Genomic DNA, 6,000 nt, shown 5'->3' on the forward strand with positions numbered 1-6,000 from the left:
CTAAAGTACTACTTGAGGGATCAATATCACTTTTGGTCAGAATGTACAGCATCGAGGTCTAGGGTTAAGACATGACGAAGATATCTAGCGGTCGAGGTTGAGGTTTAAGTCGCAGTCTCTACCTTGATGTCTAGGTCGCGATAATGAAGGGTGCATAGCGAAGAGGTCGCGTCCTCGGAAGTTCTCAGTTTGAGTAGAAACATTGCTGTGATGCGTGTGAATTTTTTTCGTGTTGATTTTAAAAGTCTTCATTGACCTATTATGTTGCTTCACGTCATAAAATCACTGCGTAAACAGAAATTGAAATGATCAAATAGTTTATAAACAGGTATGAACTTGAGACGAGACATGAGAAATGCCAGTCTCATCCTGTGTTTCGCAAAAATATTTGAGTTTCATCTCGTGTTCATCCTTATCAATAAATCAAAAACTTTTATCTCTTCTCAGTTTTTCCGTGAAGAAGTGGTCCCTTCAGCATCCGAGCGAGAAAACAATTTTCCAATAAAATCAAAGACAGGTATGGCTTCAGGTTTCGGGATGGATGAGGTGTAAATTTCACTAAGTGAAATTTCGTCACTGAAATTCTATTATTCGACATTGTCTCCCTATGGATACGTGCCTGTCTTTACAGCTATTTATTTACCTTATATCAGTAAAGAAGAAATTCTTTTTTAATAATCTCGGAATTGGGAGGCAGACAAGTTTTTATGTATGGATATGATTGAAACAAGCTTTTTCCCAGAATTTGGGGGCTTCAGGCCAAAAGCCCCCCTCCCCGTATATTATATATTATATACTGCCTTATATAATAATAAGTATATTTATCAAATAAATATGAATAGCGTATCTTACATTCCCATTTGAGTTGCTATTTCCGTCCATTCTCTTTAAAACATTCCTATTATCAGTGTTGGAAAGCACCTAGATACAAAACGCGTACTTAAGAGCTATACCTAGGTACATTTAGTATTTAGTACCTAGTATCTGTACCTGGGTACGATTTTCCTGTACCTAATACCTATTTTTAGGTACATTTCTTAGATACATTTTTAGGTAGGTCGCACACAAAACAAATATTGCAGATTTTCTTATTTCTTTGAAAGAAATTTTTTGATTGAACATAGGCAGGTTCAAAACATCTGACATTGATTTTTTGAGTGAATATATCATAGTTGTGAATCCTTTGGCGTCAGTACTTGACAAATTGCGGGGCGACAACAGTTATTTGGGTTTTGTTTTACCTGCAGTGTATCAAGTGAAATCAAAACTTCACTCCTTGACACATTTGGCATTCTGTTCCTCTCTTCTAAGTCTATCCTTGATAGCTTGGAGAGTCGCTTCACGTCAGTGATTGGCATAAGTTCTTCCTCGAGCAAGGCGTACGTTCTCGCAACTTGCACTATCCCGAAGTTCAAACTAAAATGGATCGAAATTGATCCCGAGAAGCTGAACATGTGCAAACAGTTATCGTTTAGCGAGGCTGCAAAGTTATCAGAACTTAAAACCAGTGATTTAGGAGCAATGTCAGAGCCTTCCAACTGGTGAATCAAAAGCCTTCTTCAGATACGCTTTCATTGGCAGATAATACAGCCAAAATGCCAGCACTGTCCTATTTGAAGGACAAAAGCAAAGATCTGTCAGCATTGTATTCATTCCTAATTATGAAACAGATCTTTTTTGAAATATACAATTTTACCCTAACTTTTTTTGTTTTACTAGCTAGTTACGAAGTAGCTGTTTAGAAGTTATTTGAGAAAGGAAATGAGAATGAGATGCTGTGAATGCTGGGTTATATTCTGTCCAGAGGCGTTCCTGATAATGATGAGATACGTAAGGATCCCTGTTAGTAACAAGCGGATTTACTGTGTATGATATGAAGTTTATAGTATATGCGCCGGGATGGTTGACGTGCTGAGTATGCGGATGAGGTCATAGTCGGGATGATGTGGAGGAACAGTATATTTATACAGTGCGAAAAGCAATGAGAGAGGTGTAGGTACATGGCGGTGGTTTTGTATGTAGGGAGCGTCGTTATAAACTGTTTCGAAGAAGAGAGCATGTACACTGTCATAGCGTTGGTTGATATATTTGAGTCGGAGGGCTTTGAGGTGGTAGAGAAGGTGTGGGAAGATAATGTGGTCGTATAGTTCACTCGATAATTTAATGCGGTATGCTAGGCGAAGAGCATGTCTTTTCATTATTAAGAGCTTTTCGTAATGTTTTGCGCTTGCTGATATCCATGCGGTGAAACCATACGTAAGAACGGGACGGAGGAATACCTTATACTGTATGTGTTGATGAGTGTACAGGAATGGAGACTCCACGTTGTACCAGTAAGACTTTTAAGTAAATTCAGTCTGTTTTTGGCTTTGCTTACGATCGTAGCGAGGTGATCAAATGTGATACCCAAGTAGGTCGTTATTTTCGAGTGGGGTATGTCAGCATCGTTTACTGTAAGGGCAAGACGAGCTGGGTTTCTACGAACCCTTGATCGACGTTTTGGTGGGATAAAGACTATTGCTTGGGTTTTGGTAGCGTAACCGACGAATGGCTTCATTCATCGTAGTGTTTATTTGGAAGATGGACGTAGCTAATGCCAAGAAAGCCGTGTCATCGGCATATTGGAAAGTGTGGACATTTACAGGTAATGACGGCATGTCAGCGACATAGAGCCAATATAAAAGTGGTGATAAGGCTGAGCCTTGGGGGACGCCACTATGAAGAAATATAGGATAAGATACACTGGAATTGAAGTAGATATAAGCCAGACGGTTGGTAAGAAAGTTATAGATGAAGCGGAGGTATGTGATAGGAAGACGGAAAGAGAGAAGTTTGTAAAGTAGTCCCATGTTCCACATTTTATCAAATGCCGTTTCAACATCAAATAAAACTAAACAGGAAGGCTTTGAAGAACTATAATAATTAGTGATCATGTTGGTAAGGCGAAGTAACTGATCGTTAATACTATAGCCTGGTCGGAAACCAGCTTGATGCAAAGGAAGTAAATTTTTCGCCGTTAAGTGAGTGTGAAGTCGATTGACGAGGATGCGTCCCAGTATTTTGCTGAAAGTTGGAGTTAATTGAATAGGCCATAGGATGACACGGTATTGAGAGGTTTGTGAGGTTTAGCAAACATGAGTGTTTTGGAAGTCTTCCACTGGACGGGAAGATAACCTGTGCGGAGAATAAAGGTAAAAATAGCTGCTAGAAGGTGTAATAAGACGAAAGGTGCTTCTTTGACATGGCGGTATGTGATTGAATCCAGACTAGTAGCAGTGTTACGTTTACGAGCTGTGACGGAACAGATATCTGTTATAGTGATAGGCGCACTGAGAGGATGATTAGGCAAAGTATGACTCTTGTGTGGTTGAAGTTCTGGTGAATTGATGTTAAACCTGTGTGTGGGATGTCTCCGAGGAATGCAAACTTCGGCTGGGTAAAGATAGACTGCAGATAGGTTGCAAAGGCGTTTGCTTTTTCTTTATCTGTCTGAAGATGTTGATCATTGTTTATTCGAGGATAAGTAACGGAGTTCTTGCGACCGGTAAGCATATGAAAACGGTGCCAGTATCTGGATGGATGTGCAGTATCAGCTAAAGTATTCAGGTTTTTGTTCACTGATGGAGTTTATAGGCTTTAAAATAATTGTGGATTGTTCGCTGAAATTGACGATGTAAGCGCAATGACTCTGGATTTCCGGTACGTTTGTAATCTCTGTAGAATGTTCGTGAGCGTCCGATAAGTGGTAAATAATTTTGTTACACTTTAAATAAAACTGACGACTCACAACAAATGAAGTGTTTATCGTTATATTTTAGATAACATACTGCATTCATATTAAGGATAGCCAAAATTTTCCAGAATCCGAATTCCGGAAAATTCATTTCCGGAATCGAAAATTTCAGTTTCCGGAATTCGAAAAATCCACAATTCGGAAAAATTCAGGAATTCCGAATAAATCCGTTTTCCGAATTGAAGAGTTTTCCCGAAATCGGATTTTTTCCGAAATCAGAAATTTTTTCAAATTCCGGAATTTTTCCGATTTTACTTTCCGGATTCCGGAAAGTAAAAATTCAAGAATTGGCCATCCCTAATTTCATATATTCTTGTTTTCAAACGTACAGAAAATGTGAACTTATATTCAACCTACGTATGTATGGAGACACTTCAAAATGGCTCCAAGTGAAGTGCATTTGTCACCGCGCTTGGTTACTTTGTTGTTTATGAAACAGTATTAAACCAGCGTACGAAACTAAAAGATCTACTCCAGCGTTCATCTTAGCACCCATACACGTTCAAAGATTACAGAAAATTAATAAAAAGTCGAGTCATAATGAAACGAAGATCGTTAATTGTCTTGGAAATGTAATCTTTAATAACAATCTGAAAACTGTCACACAGAGTAGTGAAGGAAAAATGTAGTCTATAATAGAAAAATGAAGGCGGAAGGAGCAAATATGTTGGAGGAATAGCCTGAGGTTATTCTAACCGGGCGGTTTGTAGGCTGATCAAGAGAAAGAACAGGGTTACGACAGAGCCGCAGGAGGGAATCCGGTCCTTTTGAGCCTGGTTCGTAGCCAAAAAATTAACAACGCTATATCAGCACCTTCTCAAATTTACGATGAGTCCAAAAGTTGTCCTATCATCACAGTAACCTGTTTGTCCATTCATCATGGGCACGTGTGGTGTTGTCTTCCTTTCCAGCTTTATCCTACTTTTATTTTTTTTATTTATTTTTTCTTGACAATTAATGTAGGAGACAGTTTATTGGTAGAGCAGTCACCTCTGGTGGGTGTGGTTCGTGGTTCGATCCCAACTAGCGCCAAGTGGATCTTGTGGTGAACGTGGTTTTTCTCTGGATTCTCCAATTTCCTCTCACTTTCTTCATTCCACCGTTTTATGATCATTATCACCGTCTGCCTTAGCCTCATGAATAATCGTGGGACTTACACTCAGTGGCGTAGCAGCTGCCCCCGCAACCCCCGCAGTGCGGGGGGCCCCGACGTATAGGGGGTTCCGAAGTCTTGCGATGATTAAAGATTTAAAGAAGTAGAACTTCAATCTTACTTCTATCGGCTTTACAACTAGGGCCCCTTCTCTATACTTTGCGGGGGGGGGGGGGGGAGCGGGCGCAAAAGTGTGCTACGCCGCTGCTTACACTATTATAGAAATTTCATTTCCTTGACAATTTTAGTAAGAATTTGTAATAATTCTTCTTCACCATCTCATTTGTAGTTTAATGATCACAAACCCGACTCTGAAGCTGAATCAAGATCGCACTTAATATAAGTTGACGTTACAGAAGCCAGTCGCTGATAATCCAATTTCTTCAGATTTTCGGCATGGATTTGGAAGCGCATTTTCAAACCACTATTGTCTAAAGGAACCGTCATATTTTGATGGCATTGTAGTCGATAGTCAGTTGGGTCTTACTCCTGCTTATTCCTTCTCATGTTCTCATTCATTTGTTGAATTTTCTTGATTTAAACGACTGTATAGGTAGTTATTTTCTAATACAGGAATAATCCAAAATCCGGATATCCGAAGATCTGACACTTTTCGGGTCTGAAGGTTTCCTAATTTTTGAGTGCCAATCTGGTAATTGAGTGTAGTCATATAAAAAGAACAGTGAGTCACAATCCGAGTCCGAGCGAGCGCGAGCGCCAATAAGGTTACTGGTACAAAACAAGTGAGTGTGGGCCCCATTAAGGAATATGTGCCCAAGTACTGAATGAGCGCGAGCTTCAAAGAGGTTAGCGGCACGAAAACAAGTGAGTGCGATCCTCATTGAGGAATACGTCCACAAACACTGAATGAGCACAAGCTCGAATGAGGTTAGTGGTACAAAAATAAATGAGTGTGATCCGCATTGAGGAATGTATGCACAAGCATTGAGTAAGTGCGAGCTCCAGTGAAGTTTGCAAGCGCAAGCCTCATTGAGAACGGCAAAGCAAATACGAACCTAAGATAGTGTGAGCTTCATTCAGGTTGCTGAACACA

Source organism: Thermobia domestica, chromosome 15, assembly GCF_964235325.1.
Source record: "Thermobia domestica chromosome 15, izTheDome1.hap1.1, whole genome shotgun sequence".
NCBI classification, from domain to species: domain Eukaryota; kingdom Metazoa; phylum Arthropoda; class Insecta; order Zygentoma; family Lepismatidae; genus Thermobia; species Thermobia domestica.